Here is a 17,995-nt window from a genome sequence, read left to right as displayed (position 1 = left end):
AAACTGGAAAAGGAGGGTATGTCCTTCAATTGGGGAATGGCTGAACAAACTGTGGTATATGCGGGTGATGGAATACTATTGTGCTAAAAGGAATAATAAACTGGAGGAGTTCCAGGCGAACTGGAGAGACCTCCGGGATCTGATGCAGAGCGAAAGGAGCAGAGCCAAAAGAACATTGTACACAGAGACTGATATACTGTGGTAAAACTGAATGTAATGGGCTTCTGTACCAGCAGCAACGCAATGACACAGGACAGCTCTGAGGGATTTATGGTAAAGATGCTACCCACATTCAGAGGAAGGACTGCAGGAGAGGAAACATATAAGAAAAGCAACTGCTTGAACGCATGGGTCGGGGCGGACATGATTGAGGGTGTGGACTCGAAACTACCACACCAATGCAACCACCAACAATTGGGAAATTGGTCTTGATCAAGGACACATGACAAAACCAGTGGAAAAGTGCGTCGGCCATGCGTGGGGGGAGTGCGGGGGGTGAAGGGGAAAATAGGAGCATGAAACATGTAACCATGTTAAAAATGATTATTAATAAATGTTAAAAAAAATGAGGAAAATTTCAAAGAGAGGCCATAATAAATTATACTACTATATATTATAATGTTATATATTATATGGTATCTGACATATTAAACTATATTATAAATTATAGGTTAATGTCATATATGATATACTATAATAACAAAAGTATGCTATTAAGGAAAATGAACATAAAAGTCCTGATAAGAAAATTTTACAGAGTTCTAGAGATTATGTGATAATAGAGGAAGGGAAACCCTCCCCCCAGAATGTTTCAAAAAAGAAACAAAACTTTGAAAAGATATGAAAATTGCAATAGGGTCAGAAATTAGGGCTCTTAATATTGAATTAAAGACAAATAATAAGGGAACAAAAGACAGAATGATAGATATGCAACTAAAAATACAGAAGTGAAAAAAAATTGGCAGAAGGGAAGCAAAAACAAAAGTAATTTTAGAACACACAAATTCAACTATAAGGCCTTGAAGATAAGATATTGAGACAACTAATGTATAATAGTCATCCTAGGAATCAAATAAACTAATTATCTACTCCAGGAAACCAAATAAGGTAACATGTCTTAAAAATTAAGCATAGAGAATGTTAATCCCTACATACTTTCAGTACTCTTTGCACATTAGCCTCTACTCTCTGTTGGGCTGGCATAAATGAGCCCACTATCTTGTGCTTTGGCATCTAGGTAAGGGTCTCTTTTTCTGCTCCAAGCACTCTACCGGTACTCCTCACCCTGACTCTCCCCAAATCTGCTGCAATAAGCATCTCCAGGAAGTATAAACTCTGCCCAGAACACTCATCTTGCCCTCCCTGACCCTGCTAGTACTGGCGGACATTGATAGAAGTCAGCTAGAGAGCTAAAGAACAGAGTGAATAGAGACAGCGTGGAGGAGGAGGGGGGGGGGGGGTGCAGCATGTATGGCTCTAGCATGCCTTAATGAAAGGAGACTGCTAGGGCTAGAGATATTCCTTTAGACACCACCTAAGGTAGTGAAAAAAGTAAATAACACAAATGTGGAGGAGGCTGACATAGCAATCCAGTCTAGTCCCTTGGGTATACTCACTATCAAAGGGGAAGTAGTTGCAAAGTAACTGACAAAAAAATATAATGGAAAAAAGGCCAAAACCACCAAAGATTTCAACATAGTAGCTATTAAAACGAGAAAGTACAATGCATAACAAAAACACTGAACGATTACAAACATTTATAAATATTACAGTTCAAAAAAAAAGTTAAACTAATGCCCAATGAAAGCATGGAACCAACAACAGGTTGTCCCCGATGGTTCAAAAAAACAAATAAAAATCTTAAGAAGTTAGAAGAGAAAATATTAGAATTTTTGTCTGGTACAGAAATAATTAGAACAATAGAAAAACTTGAAGCCATAGTGGTCTTTCCAAATAAGCAAAAGAGAGAATAAGAGATTTGAAATGCAAATATACTTAAGTGGAAAGTCTAGAAGAGAAGAAAGAGACAATAATGCTAAAAGAACACATGGTCTTTATATAAGGAAAAGCTATTGATTTTGAAGACAGGATTTGGAGAGATAATTTAGAAATCAGACATCTCCTGGAATAATATCACAAATAAACAAAAAAAATCATCTCTGAATATCATAATGTAAGAAAACTGGCTAGAACTTTTGTGTACAGAAAACAAAGTATCAGTTAATAACTGCATTCAGAAAATAAAAGAAAAACCTATGCTTCAAACTCTAAGACACACAGTGCTTGCTTGAATTTAGCATTCCCAATGAGGAACAATATTTAATCAAGCATTCAGTAGAAAGGCTTCCAAATATAAAGGAAATGAAGTTCTAATTTCTTTTTTTTATTTTAATTTTGAATATTTTCCCATAGTTACATGTTTCATGTTCTTTCCCTCTCCCCCAAGACTCCCAAACCCCCTTAGCTGACGCATGATTCCACTGGGTTTTACATGTATCATTGATTAAGACCTAATTCCATATTATTGATAGTTGGACTAGAGTTATTGTTTAGTATCTACATCCCCAATAATATCCCCAACAGCCCATGTGTTCAAACAGTTGTTTTTCTTCTGTGTTTCTCCTCCCATAGTTCTTCCTCTGAATGTGGCTAGTTGAAGTTTAAATTTCTGAAAGAGTATGCTACAATTATTAGAATCTTCAGAAGAGACTGGAATAATATATTCTGAAAAGCAAAGTAGTTCAAGATACAACCTCAAAATAACACACCTTATAAACTTGAACCTAATCAAAAATGAAAAAAGGTTTATGCTCAATAAGAAAAGAATTGAAAACATTCTTATAAAAAATGTGAAACAGGGGGCAGCTGGGTAGCTCAGTGGATTGAGAGCCAGGCCTAGAGACGGGAGGTCCTAGGTTCAAATCCGGCCTCAGACACTTCCCAGCTGTGTGACCCTGGGCAAGTCACTTGACCCCCATTGACTACCCTTAACACTCTTCCACCTATAAGTCAATACACAAAAGTTAAGGGTTTAAAATTAAAAAAAAAATTGTGAAACAATAATTGGATTTGCCAACACCTGGGGTTAGAGTTAAGATGGTTGAGTAAGAGGCAGAAATCTTGCCTTCTCTCCTTCACATTCTTTTCCACAATGACCTAGAAGATTTGTCAAATCAAGTTCAGATCAGGAAAACCAAGAAAAAAATCACAGCATTTTTTCCAGTTTGGGGAAGCTTGGAAAGAGAGACAGAGAGATCTGTAGACCCTAGGGTAGAAATTGATCAGGAGTACAATGGAGCAGCAGTAGCATGGTGGCAGGAAGAAGCCTTATAGGATGGTGGCAGCAGCAGGGCTGGGGAGTAGCCCAGCTCGTAAGGATGGCAAAGGGACAGTCATGAAGGGCAGAATCAGATGCCACATGGATGCTCTGTTGCTAATTACCCTGCTCAAGATCATAGTCCCAGGGCACAGAGGAGCAGCTGTGTTGAGGGAGCAAGAGGTCCTACATATGTAAGGAGCAAAGAACAAGTTCTTGAGAATTGATTCTGAGCCCAAGAGCAAAGTGGGGACTCCATTTTACCTTTACCACTATCTACATAAGTGTGCAGTAGAACAAACCAGGGGGAAATCAGCACTGAACCTAAATCTACAGAACTTCCCAGAGAGCTAACTGTGACTGAGTACCTCAGAGGTATACGGAAACTCAACTAATACATAAGCTAACAGACCCAAATTGGGTCAAGAATTCGCAGAACAGGAGGGCAGTGAACAGACCTTTCTCCAGATCACACTGCTTTTGTGGTGAAAATATAAAGAGATAAAAAGACAGAAGCTCAGGTGAGACTCCTTCCTATCCACAGGAGTGAGTATAAAAATCCAAAGTCAAGAAGTACACTCAAAAAATGAGCAAACAAAAAGAAATATAAAAAGTTGCTATGGTGACAGGGAGTATCAAAATGAAAACTCTGAAGAAGATTGACTTGAAAACAGCTATAAGCAAAGACTTAAAGAAAAAAAATGCAGATTGGGTACAAGCCCAAAAAGAACTCTTGGTAGCATTAAAAGAGATTGTTATAAAGAGAAAGAAAAAAAATTTTTGTACTCAAATAAGAGTACTAGATGAAAAATTGGGGGAGGGGGAGGAATGAGAGCTATTTAAGAAAATTATAAAAATAGAATTAACAGGTTAGTAAATGAGGCACAAAAAATACTGAAGGAAATAATACTTTAAAAAATCAGAAGTCTTGATGAGGTGGAGCAAAGATAGTGAATTAGAGGAAGTAGCCCAGCTGAAATACCTCAACATTTGCCTCCAAAAAACTTCAAATTAACATCTCGAATAAAATTTTGGAGTGCTAAAGTCAAGAAAAGGTAAGGATGAGACTTTTTTCCTGCCTAAGAAAACTTAGGAGGTCTGAAGGAGAGGTCTGTGACTCTAGAGTGGAGGTCTGTCCAGAGGACATACAATGGTTCAACAGCAATAGCAGCTTCAGAAGCTCTCAGCCCACAGATGGTAAGGGTGTCAGACAATTGGTTAGAAAGACATTCTAGGAGACCTGCTTCTGGCACTGAGTACAGTGCCTGGCCACTCTACTGCCCATACAGCGCTGGGTCACAGTTCCAGGGCAGAAAAGATAGTGTGTAATAGTTCACAAGGAAGTAGGGGGCCTGGGAACCATTCCAGGGCCAAAAGGAGCATTCGAGCTTGCAGAAGTAGAGAAACAGGAGATTTGGCCATAGATCCAGAGCCAAGAGAAGTGCTGCCACTTGCAGTGGGCAGGGGAATGGGAAACCTGGTCAGAATTCCAAGGCTAAGAGGAATGCTAGCAATTGAGGAATAGTTGAACAAGTTGTAGCATATGATTTTGATAGAATACTAATATGCTATACGAAATGACCAGGGGGTGGTTTCAGAAAAACATGGCAAGACTTATCTAAAACTAATGCAAAGTGAAGTGAGAAGAACTGGGAGGTTGTGCATAGTAACAAGCAATGTTATAATGATGATTTACTGTGAAAAGACATAGCTACTCTGATCAATACCATGGTTCAAGACAATTCCAAAAGATACCTAATGGGAAAATGCTATCTAGAGAAAGAACTGATGAACTCTGAACTCTGAGCAAAAATTGAAGCATAATTTTCTCACTTTATTGGGTTATTTTTTTGCTTTTTATTTTTGCATCATAACATGAAAAATGTTTTGCATGATTTCACTTGTAAAATTAATAGCATATTGCTTGCCTTCTCAGTGGGTGTGGGATGGGATGGGAAGGAAGGATAGAATTTGGAACCCAAATTTAAAAAAAAGTTTAAAATAAACAAATAATTTTAAAAACTCAAAATAAGAACTGACTGAATCATAAAAGCCATAAAACTTCACTGAAGAAAACAACTCCCTAAAAAATTAGAATTGGTCAAGTGGAAGCTAATAATTCCATAGAATATCAAGAACCAATAAAGTCAAAAGACTGAAAAAAAAAAGAAGAAAATCTGAAACAGGGAAAAACACCAACCTGGAAAATAGTCAAGAAGAGGTAATTTAAGAATCACCGGACTGCCTGAAAGTTATGCCCAGACATTATATTTTTTAAAATTAGAAGAAAAATTGCTGATATATCCTACAACCAGAAGGCAAAATAAAAATAAATAAACAAACAAATAAATAAAAGAATATACTAGTTACCTCCTGAGAGAAATTCCAAAGTGAAAATCCCTACAAATATAGTTCAAATCCAGAAAAGATTGAGCTATACCAGAAAGAAAGAATTAGGATACTGTATAGCCACAATCAAGATAACATAAGATTTAGCAGCTACCACTATAGCTATGTGGAAAGGGTTTATGAAATGATATTCTGGAAGGTGAAGGAGCAAAAAAAATCACAATATAAAATAACCTACTCAGTAAAATTGAATATAATGAGAATGAGGGGGAAATGAATATTTAATGCAATAGAGGTATTGAAAAGCTTTATTGCATTTTTCTCTTCTTACTCTTCCTCTGTTTTAAAACTTCTTTGTTCTAGGAAAAGGAAAGGGGAGACACAGAAGGAAATCTAGGCAAGGTGAAAACAAAAATAAAACCATTAAAAATTTGATTGTATCCCAAAATCACATGCCTTGCAATCATGTCCATTATTCAAAAAAGGAACAAAAAAAACCTCAATGGCAATAAGCTCTGAAAGAACTTATCAACAAAAACCCACAAGAAATCTCACCAAGCAGAATGAAAGGAAATACAAACTAAATGAATATGACTAACAAAATTAAGAATATATTTTAGACTACTTTCCCCTTTAAGATTTAATATAGCATAGAAATAACAAAAATATATGTAACCTATCTATCTGATATATAATCTGTAACAGAAATTTTTAAAAGTTAGGGTTTGGGATAAAGCTGATAAATATCAGTGGGTAAAGAACATTTTAAAACAACTACTAAAAAGCATTTATAATAGAGAGGAAAAAGAACAAAAGTGAGGGGCAAGGGCAAGGTGCTTACATTTTTAAAGGCAAAGCTCCTCTTTTTATACAAAGATGCCACCATCTTGCTTGACAGATATGGGTCTGATTTTAGAATAAGTTCTGGACATTCATTAGGTAAGTGGGTTTACATAGCTTTAAAAAACAAAATATTATGCTCTGTATCTTAGAATAAATCATACTTTCATTCTTAAAATAAATGTTCTGAGTGTGTTTAAGGTTTCAATAAAAGTTAATTGTATACAAAATATACCCAAATGCTCCTTTGCCAATGTAGTTTTAAACTCTGTTTACTAAATAAACTACATTGCTCATGCTGTGAACTTTTCATAGCTTTAGTTAGCTACTTACCTTCACATTCAGGAAGACGTTCACTCCACCCAACCTTATTTCCTTCTACAATTTCACATCGGCTCTGAGATTCACCAATTAATATATACCTAAATGTAAGAGTAAAAGACATTTCTGTTTCCTCCCATGTGAATTATGAAACAATTCAAAACAACTAAGAACTTAATTTCAAGGAAAAGTGAGGTGTGGAAGAAAGTCCTTTTGATAGTTGGAAAGAGCAAATAAAGTCACGAAGAAAAGTGGATGGATTTGATTATATCAAAATAAAGATTTCTTCTCAACTAAAAGGAATACTGTAATCTCAAAATTCTTGAAGGATAGAAGTAAAATCACCATTGTAAATACTGCTTGTTACAATCTGTTAATAATAATCACTAAATACCCCTTGAGAAATGGGTAGTCTCCTTAAATTTTTATCATTTCTTTACAGATTCCAGATATTTTCTAATGGGTATTTAAAAAGTTGATATTTAAAAAGCAATTTTCCAAGGAGTTAGGAAAGAAATTACAATCACTTGAAAAACATCAAATTTGACAATATACACATCTACTGTTATATGAGTATCAACAAGAATAATAACAAAACATCCAGAAAAACAGAGAAGAAATAGTATCTAAAATAGGCGGAGTTTATGTTTCATTATTATTATCTTGTTAAAATAAGGTACTGCCTCTTTCCTATGTGAATAGTCTGGTTGCTGGAAGGAACAAAGAATTTTTGTGCATAAAAACCCCAAATGAGGTAGGAAACAAACTTTAGGAATGGAAAATGAACTATTGGATAAAGAAAAATTATTAAACAATTTTGTGAAGGATGCAAGATACTACCTCCAATTGAATGGGAAAAACTGGATTGCTAAAAAGGGCAGAAAAGAAAACTGCACAACAAAAAACTGTTTCCCTTTGTTATTAATGAATTTGACAAATATCAACAAACCCAAACATTTCCCAAAACAAAGAACAGAAAGAGATCACATCTGAAATCATTAATTTCCTCTATGAACATTTTTTTCAATGAATATCTCTAAATGAACCTGGTAGTTCCAGCACTGTTTTCTTGCCTGTGTTTTCTTCTGAATTTCCTTCTACTTGCTTCAATATTGGAAAATGTGAGCAAGCTTCATTCTACACCTCCAGTTCATCACTTCTATACCAAGACTCAGGGAGAAAGAATCATCACTGAATGATGGATCATTGCGTCGATTTTAGACCTTGAGTTTTCCCACAGTTGTTTTCTTTTGAAATGAAGCATTCATTATAAAAAATTGTTCTGTTTCTGCTTAGTTTACTATGCATTATTTGATACTGTACCCCCATTCCTTAGGGTATAACTTCTTTTTATGGGTTGTTTTCTCCCATTATAATATAAGCTCTTTGAGGACATGAACTGGCTTGCTTATATTGCACAATGCCTAATACAGATTAAGTGCTTAATAAATAAAAAAGAAAGAGAGAGAAAGGAAAACCAAGTTGCTTTGTCAAAAGGGAAAAGGAAATTTCACAAGGAAAATTTATAACAAATGAGTAGAAAATAAACAAAATTATTAGAATCCAACAATATACTGGGTGGTGAGCAGATAGATGTAAGAGTAAAGAGGAGACAGAGAGAAAAGAGAAAGGGTGGGAGAGAAAGGGAAAGAGAGAGAGACAAAGAAAGGAGGAGAAAGAGAATCAGAAGATGATAGCATTAGAAAAAAGATATCTCCCCAGTCCCCTCAGGGATAACCTTAGAATGCAGGGCAGATGTGCTTTGCTCTGGGAGAGTGAGTCCAAAGCATCATTGTATTTCACATGATTGGTAAGATTTAAAAAATATATATATTTTGAAAACTGTGCATACCTTTTGACAAGTATGTCCATTATGGAATGGTTCTTGGAATTAGAGACATATTATTCCTATATATCTCTATTTTTAAGACTTTTGTCAGAGATATTTGATACAAAAACTTTTTTCTCTCAACCCATAGCTTCTCTTCTTGTCCTAGTTACATTAATTTTGAAATTGCCAGCCTGGGTTCCTGCCCTGAGTAACTCTTGAGAGGACAGGGATGGCCCTACCTGGGGCCTTTCCTTCAGGCCAGATTATGTCACTGTCTCTGGGTCCATTTTCCATTTCCCCCTCTGCTCTCATCCCTTCCTTCATAAGACTGGAAAGAATTAGCATTTGCTACAATATCCCTTGATATTCTTGACCTTGTGTTCTAGATAAATTTTGTTACTATTTTTTTCTAGGTCTATAAAGTAATTCATTGGTAGTTTGGTTGGTATTTAATTTACTTATCCTGTGTAATAAGTAATATTAGGATAAGTAAATTAAATTGTCATTTATTTTGTTGTATTGGTTTGATCTACCCATGAGCAATTAATGTTTCTCCAATTGTTTAGATCTATCTTTATTTATGTGAAAAGTGTTTTATAATTGTTGGATTCTGGTTTCTAATCTATTCTGCTATCTTTTTCTATTTTATACATGAGTTTATCCCATTCACATTTGGTTCTGATTACTGTACATTTTCTTCCATCCTATTTTCTTCGGTTTATTCTTATCTATTTTTATCTAGTCCCCTCTCCTAAAGTCTGTTTTGCTTTTTCCCACTGCCTTCTTTTATTTTCCCTTCCTTTTATGATATATTTTAAGTGTTGCCTCACCCCTTCACTATTTTCCCCACCACTGTTCTTCCCTTTGTGCCAGTTTTATGTGAGGTAATTTTCCTATTCTTCCTTTCCCTTTCCGACTCTCCCAGCACATCCCTCTTTTTAACCTATCTGTTTAAGAAAAGTATCATCACAATATATTTTGCATGATAATATATGGTTATAACCCAGATGGAATTGTTTGCCAACTCTGGAAAGGGGGTGGGAAGGGAGGGAGACATTTTGGATCTTTAACTTCAGAAAACTTATGTAGAAATTTATTATATGTAATTGGTAAAATAAAAATATCTTATAATGAAAAAAAAATCCATCACAACATAATCCACTCACCCCTGCAACCTCTTTTTTATAATGAATTCTTTTAACTGCCTAATAATGATAAAGTTCTTAGAAGATAAATGTCATCTTCCCATATAGAAAGACATATAGTATAGTTTAACCTTATTGAATGAATCCCTTATGATTTCTCTTCATGTTTATATTTTTATGTGTCCCTGAGTCTTCTATTTGAAAATCACATTTTTTATTCTGCTCTTTTTTTTTAACCCTTACCTTTTGTCTTAGAATCAATACCAGGTATTGGTTCTAAGGCAGGAGAATGGTAAGGGCTAGGCAATGGGGGTTAAGTGACATGCCCAGGGTCACACATCTAGGAAGTGTCTGAGGCCAGATTTGAACCCAGGACCTCCCATCTCTGGGCCTGGATTTCAATCCACTGAGCCACCCAGCTGCCCCCTCTATTTTTTTTTTTAATCATGAATGTTTGAAAGTCTTCTATTTCATTACATATCCATTTTTTTCTCCCTAGAAGGATTATATTCAATTTTACCAGTTAAGTTATTCTTGGTTGTAATCCTAGCTATTTTGCCTTCCAGAATATCATATTTCAAACACTCTACTCTGTTAATGTGAAACTGCTAAATCTTTATAATCCTAACTGTGCCTCCATAGTATTTGAATGGTTTCGTTTTTGTTGCTTAAAGTATTTCCTCGTTGACCTGGAACTTGCCTTTACTATTACTGGAAGTTTTCATTTAGGATCCTTTTTCAGTTAGGGATGAATGAATTCTTTCAATTTCAAGAGCACTTTCAGTTAAGAGGGAGTAGAAACCCTAAAAGACAGTATCTCTTCTGGTCCCAATGGATCAAAGACCCTTCCTGGGTAAGGATCAGAGTGCAAACCAAAAGATTAGTGACCACACCTTTCCTGAGACCATACCACCTAGGAAGCACCAAAAACTTCCAAACTCTCAGAACTAGCTCTGAAAAAAACAGTTAAAAAAAAGCCTAAGTCTTGAGACAGAGTCCTTTCTCTTTCCCCACACCAGGAACAGAGCCCAGTATTAACATAAGCAAGCAACTCTGATCTTTTGTTTTCTCTGACATTCTAGAATTTTATTTGAGGTGTTATTTTAAAGTTGTTTTGAGGAGAATGCTGAGAGAGCTCAGCTGAGAGTTTCTCTATTCACCATTTTGATTCCACTCCAAGAAGAAAAAAAGGTAACAATATCTTGAGTTTATGTTTTTTTGTTTTTGTTTTTCTATAGAGAGTATGAGAAAGGAAGGGAAACCTATAGATAATTACTAACCTCAACTGGCTGGGAAATTACCTTTTCTATTTGCATAATAATAGATTGCCTGATGGCTAGAACTCAGAAGAGGGTCCTTATGCAAAAATCCCTACAAGGTTAACTGCTTTCTCAAGTTTTAACTAATGAATGTTCAAGCTAATCATTCCCTTCATTATTTAAAAAAAAAAAGTTACCTTCTGCGTTAGTATCAATTCTTTTTTTTTTTTTAAACCCTTAACCTTCCATCTTGGAGTCAATATTGTACATTGGCTCCAAGGTAGAAGAGTGGCAAGGGCCTAGGCAATGGGGGTTAAGTGACTTGCCCAGGGTCACACCACTGGGAAGTGTCAGGATTGAGGCCTGCTCTCAATCCACTGAAATACTCGACTACCCCCTTTAGTATCAATTCTAAGACAGAAGAATGGCAAAGGCCAGGCAATTGGGGTCAAGTGATTTGCCCAGAGTCACACAGCTAGGAAGTATGTGAGGCCAATTTTGAACCCAGGTCCTCCCAACTCCAGATGTGGTGCTCTATCCACTATGCTACCCCTAAAAAGTAGGACTTCCCCATCCTATCTATTCTTTAAAAACTGGACTCAGTCACAAAGAAGTAGAAACAAAGTAGATACTGTGTAAATGGAATTAGCTCATCCTCATTCATTGTTAAGACTCTAGCCATCAGAAATAATGTCACCCCACCCAACTTTGAATTAAGGGGGGAGGGGAAGGTCTGTTACTCACACGTGACAATAAGTAACAAATCAAAAACAAGGGAGTACCCTTTGGGCTATCCAAAAACAGTGTTGAGGCTGCCATTTGTCCACTTGAAAATTGGAGGTGGATGCAGGAAGTGGCAAAAGATGCTATCTTTTTTTTTTTTTTTAAACCCTTAACTTCTGTGTATTGGCTCCTAGGTGGAAGAATGGTAAGGGTGGGCAATGGGGGTCAAGTGACTTGCCCAGGGTCACACAGCTGGGAAGTGTCTGAGGCCAGATTTGAACCTAGGACCTTCCGTCTCTAGGCCTGACTCTCAATCCACTGAGCTACCCAGCTGCCCCAAGATGCTACCTTTTAAATATGATGGTAACTTCCTGTGGAGGCAGTTGGCGCTTTGAACTTGGTGTTGAAAGATCTCTGGTGAGACCTCAGACGGCTTCCCTCTGAATTGTCATGTGGGTAAGTTAGGCTGACTTCCTTCCTCCTCCCTTGGTGTTTCTGGAGGCTCCAGCCTCAAGGAGGCCTCTCATGCCTCTCTAATTGTAAAAGTCCTTGTGGCTAGAAGCCTTGTTTAATTAACCTGTGTGCTCCTTTGCTGAGGCCTGTAAATTCTTACCTCGTCCCAAGGGGCCAGAGTTTCTCTCTCTCAACTTCCCTACCTTCTACTTTCCTAATTGTAAATAAACTTCCATAAAAGTCATCCTGACTTGGGTCTATTTTTAATTTTAAATTGAGTTAATCTGATTTCTGGCGCCCATACCTTAAATATCTAGTTTCCCCTCTTACAGTACTGATTGGGGTAATAGCTAAACAAATTGTAGTGCATGGATAATAAGGAGTATTGACACACTGTAAGAAATGATGAATATGAGTACTACAGAGAAATGTAAGAAGACGTATGAACTGATGAAAAGTGAAGTAAGCAAAACCATTATACACAATGATTCCAATATAAATGGAGTGGACAACAGAATAACTGACATAAATACTGATAATGTTTTCAAAGAAGAGATATGTAAAAAGGCTTCCATTCTTTCTTTGCAAAGGTACAGGACCACAGATATAGAACATTATGTGTAATACAGTATGCGGGACTTGGTTAATGTGTTACTTTTGCTGAACCATTTTCTCTGCCTCTTTTTAGTTCTTTGTTGTAAAAGGTAGCTCTCATTGGGTCAGAAGCAGAGTAGGGAGAGAGGGGAGGAAATATTGTGAAATGTGAACTATAATATGGAATCATTCTGAACCAGGTAAGATCCATGAAAAGTATAACAAAAAAGTTTTACAATTAGCATGAGATCACATTTTAAAATGTCATGAAGAACTATGGGCTGTCTATAAATACAAGTAGTCATTAACCTACTCCTTCATATTTTTGATAAAGGAAGGTTTTAGAATTTTTAAAGAAAGACTCCTCTGTAGCTATAGACTACAAAGAATAAAAATTGAAATTTCAACCTTACTTTGGTTCTTTAATCATTTATTAATGATGCATCAAAGTCAGCAACTCACCCTTTATCACAAATGAAAGAAATAGTTGAACCAAATACGATGTCTTTGTCAATCTTAATATAACCATTGTTTAGCTCTCCAAGGTTAGGACACCGTTTTCCTAGGGAGAAATAAAGATAGATTTGGTGTTCATTTTATATAATATGAAAACACATCTGTCTTTAATTCAGGGCCATAGGATATTTGGGAACACTGTGTCCCAATTGAAAATTCTTCCCCAATAAAAAATAAAACAAAATGTTTTTATTTAAATATTTATTAAAATTATTTAATAATAAATACTAATAATAAAATTATTTAAATATTTACGGGCTTATCTGTCCATTAATTTGCAATTCAAACACCACTTTATTCATGAAACCCTGTCTAATCCTTCCTCCTTGCTTGGTACTTTGTTACTTAACATACTTATATGTTGTGGGGCAGTTAAGTGGCAGGCTTAGAGTCAGGAAGACTTTGAGTTCAAATCCAGACTCTGACACTTACTAGCTATGTGACCCTGGAGCAGTCACTTAACCCTATTGGCCTCAATTTCCTCATCTATAAAATGAACTGGAGAAGGATATACAAACCACTCCAGTTATCTTTGCCATGAAAAACTCAAATGAGATTATGAAAGATCAGATATGACTGCACAACAATAACAACTATTTCATATTCAGTTGTGTTTTATTCAGCTATGAAGTCATAATTTCCATAAGCACAGGATCCATGCCTTACTTAAATTTCATCTTGCTTCAGCACCTAGAAGAGTTGGTACTTATGAAGTATTTATTATGTTATAATGTGTGGATTTAAGAAGCATTCAGCCTCACTCTCTCTCCCAGTTATTGAAATTCAGCAGCAGGACAGAAGTAATGGGGAGATACCCTTTATGTGATTCTATAAAAAAAAGCATTTATTAAGCACATAAGATGTGCCATGCACTGTGCAAAGTAATAAAGATATAAATATTAAAGCAAAGGTAATTCCCACCCTCAAGGAGTTTAAGTAAGAAAGAGAACATATATAAAGAAATGGTGGCAGAGAAGGGAGATATTGAGTCACTGAAATGATGAGTAGAGCTATAGGGGAATAGATAGGAGGAACTCTTTCCAGAAGCAATGCCAGAATTGTATTGATTATAATTCCAAAATTAGAAAGGGATGCACCATAGGAAACAATGAGCACCTTATTTTTAAAAAAATTTGGAAAGTATCTACACAAAATAACAAAGAGTGAATTGAATAGAACCAAGAAAACATTATATAAAAGTTAGAGAATTAATATTAATAATTAAAGAATGACTTGTGAAATGTCCATCTCCCTGGAAAGAACCAATAAACAAAAATACAAAATTGGATAGAAGAGCAGGTTTAGGGGAAAAGGTGATAGATGACTTTGGTTACTGACATGTTGAGTGTAAGGTGCCAATAAAGAATCTAAAGGTGTATATGTTATCTATAGCTACCTATATTTTTACGTACACACATCTCTCTGTCTCTGTCTGTCTGTCTCTCTCCTCTAAACAGGAATTCTAGTCTGAAGCTCCAAACAATCAGGGCTAGAGATATGAATTTAAGAGTCCATAGAGATGCTAATTAAATTTTGAGATGATAATAAAACCGAGATAATAATTGATATTCTAAGAATAAAGGACATTACAAAGGGAAGAATCATAGAGATGTTCTGAAGGAGTACTTATTTTAAAAAAATCTAATCATGTTCTTTATGACGACCTCTCACATAATTTTCTTCCTATTTCTACTATTCTTCTGAATTATGGTGTCGTGGGACTACATAGCATTCATTTCTTGGCTGTGTATATTTTCCTGATGCTTTTTATCATGCATTACTGTCCTTCCAAATATCCCCATCCCAAAAGAACCTTCCTTCCTTTGTCACAATTAAGTAGATGAATAAAATAAACTGGCACACTGGTTATGTCTGTCAGTTTATGACTCATTTTGCACTGAGGGAAGAGAGGTATATTTCATAAGAAGTTCTCTGTAGCCAAGGTCATTGTATTATAATAATCTGTCCTCAGGACATTATGTTAAATCTGAATTCTAGGGGACATGTAGGTGGCTCAGTGGATTGAGAATCAAGCCTAGAGATGGGAGATCCTGGGTTCAAATCTGGCCTCAGATACTTCTTAGTTGTGTGATTCTGGCAAGTCATCTAACCCCCGTTGCCTAGCCCTTACCTTTCTTCTGCCTTGGAACTGATATTACACTTAGTATTGATTCTAAGATGGGAGATGGAAGGTAAGGATTTTAAAAAATAATCAGAATTCTAATGAATGAATGGAATGAAAAAGCATTTCTTTTCAGGTGGCAAGCACTATGTTATATTATTTTATATTATTATGTTCACTGTGCATATTGTTCTCCTGGCTCTACCTACTTCTCTCTGGATTCGTTTTAAGGATCCTTTCAATTTTAAGGATCCTTATTAGTCATGTATTGCAGTACAATAATACATTCTTATATCACATTTTGTACAGTCAATCCCCATTCAATGAATATTTGTCTTTTTTTAGTTTTCAATATAAAAAAAGCTATGATAAATATTTTGTTATAAACATAAGCTTTCCCTTTGGGAGTCAATGCTCAGCAGAATATCATTAGGTCAAAGGTTATGAGGAGTTTATAATTGTTCAAGTATAACATACTGCCCCCCTTTGGTATGTGACCTCTTGTTTTCCTAAACGAGGTAGAAAAAGAACATTTGTATAAGAAACATTGATCTTAGCGTCAGAAGAAACACAGAACTTAGCTAAAAATTTACAATAGAAACAGACTGTTCTGATGACCTGAGAGAAAACTGCAACTCTAATATGTGACTATTTTCAGAGTTTTAAAGATTTTAACTGAGAAATTATAAATCAAATAACTGTTTCGGGACCATTATGCAAGGGGTATTGGGGCCATACCTGACAGAAAGGTGGGCTTTATGAGTTTCATAAATCAGATGTAGGGTACTGCTTTGGAGAAGGCCTTGACTTGAGGTGATAGAAGCGAGATGCGCAAACAATAACCAAATGAAGATGGAAGTTAGAGGGGGTGCTGAGTTCAGGAGGAACAGGGGGGCATAAGATACAGGAAAAGCCATTTTTCAAAGGACAGGATGAAGAAGCTGATGGGTAGATTCCGGGTCTGTTTTACGGGAAACTAAGCTAATTGGATAAGAAAGATCATTTTGTTGAGAGCTAATCAGCCAGAGAAAGGTTGAATCACCTGAAAGATCAGGGGACAAGGGATTCTAGAGTATAGTTAGTGAAACACTAAAATGGCAGATCCAAGGATCAAAGGTGAATATGGAGCAAAGGGAAGCAAGAATGAGAGATGGACTGGAAGAAGAGTGACAAGATAAAGCAAGACTCAACAATGGGGCTATAAAACCATGCAGAAAATCCTTGCAAGCTGCTTCTAAATCTACTGATTTAGAACACTAGGCATTAATATTATCTAAGTTCTGTTGTATTTTTTGTTATTTTGCTAAATATTTCATAAATATGTATATACACATGTATGCATATGTATATACACAAACATACCTTCATCTTCCATCTTAGAATCAATATGAAGTATAGTTTCCAGGACAGAAGAGAGTAATAGCTAGGCAACTGGGGTTAAGTGACTTGCCCAGGGTGACACTTAGGAGCTTTTCTTTTGACTGACATTCTTTGGAGGTAAATGTCCAGTAGCATATCATTGAGTCAAAAATTATGGGAAGTACCTGAGGTCATATTTAATTCCCAATTTTATTTTAACCTGATTCTGCCATACTTTGGCTTTAATGCAAAAGACCTCTTGTTTGATGCCTATGGGTTAAGGGACTACAGGTCACATTCAACATTTAGTAAATCCTCATTTATGTGCCAGGAATAGGGTAGATGCAGAGAAAAAAAGAAGAAACTACCTTCAAATAGCAAAGAGCCAAGAATAGGTTCAGCGTGAGTGAAAGTGAGGGAAAAGGGAAAGGCTGGAAGGTTCTGGCCAGAGAACAGAATTTCAAAGTTTTAGGTTTTGGAAATTTAAAAATTCTAAGAGTTAGTGAGTTCAAAAGTATGACTGAAGTAATGACTAGTTGAAATACAGTCACTGAGGATTAGAAGATTGAAGTGGGCCCCCATTAGCCATTACTGATGGCCACTTAGTATATATTTATTACAAATGTCCCTAATTACTACATATTTGCTATATATTGCTGTCATGCCAGTATTTAATCTCCGTTACATTTTTCTACTTAAATAAACTTGATGTACAAAAAGGTAATTTCTAGCTTGATAGTTAACCATTCATGCCTTGCCTTCTAATCATAGGAAGGATTTGAGATTTGGAGCTGGAAGCTACCTCAGGGGTCATTTAATCCATTTCCCTCACATTATAAGGGGGATAGTGAGGTACTTGAAGATTAAGTGTCTGTTTTTTTTTTTTAAACCCTTGTACTTCGGTGTATTGTCTCACAGGTGGAAGAGTGGTAAGGGTGGGCAATGGGGGTCAAGTGACTTGCCCAGGGTCACACAGCTGGGAAGTGGCTGAGGCCGGCTTTGAACCTAGGACCTCCTGTCTCTAGGCCTGGTTAAGTGTCTATTTGAACTGGAGTCCTTTGACTTCAAAACCAGTGCCTTTCTACTGTACTGCACAGGGTCATCTTTTTTCTCTTTATATTCTTTCTCTTGTCTATGGCATCAACTTCTATAGGTTCTATTCTGATT

The 17,995-nt window shown here is 36.0% G+C and overlaps 1 protein-coding gene across 1 annotated transcript in view; it reads right to left on the bottom strand.

Annotated features, from left to right (window-relative positions):
* LOC123245326 (membrane cofactor protein-like) overlaps nucleotides 1–13,317 on the bottom strand; it is a 62,240-nt gene extending 48,923 nt beyond the window's left edge. Inside the window, exons 1-2 of the mRNA XM_044674173.1 lie at nucleotides 13,294–13,317; nucleotides 6,839–6,927 (exon numbers count right to left, since the gene is read on the bottom strand). The gene's annotated coding sequence lies outside the window, so the exon portion shown is untranslated. The remainder of the gene's footprint in view (nucleotides 1–6,838; nucleotides 6,928–13,293) is intronic.
* Between the last annotated feature and the right edge of the window lie 4,678 nt (nucleotides 13,318–17,995).

The sequence above is a fragment of the Gracilinanus agilis genome, chromosome 4 (assembly GCF_016433145.1).
Source record: "Gracilinanus agilis isolate LMUSP501 chromosome 4, AgileGrace, whole genome shotgun sequence".
NCBI classification, from domain to species: domain Eukaryota; kingdom Metazoa; phylum Chordata; class Mammalia; order Didelphimorphia; family Didelphidae; genus Gracilinanus; species Gracilinanus agilis.
The sequence above is the reverse complement of the archived record's forward strand: the minus strand, read 5'-3'. Positions and strand labels throughout refer to the sequence as shown.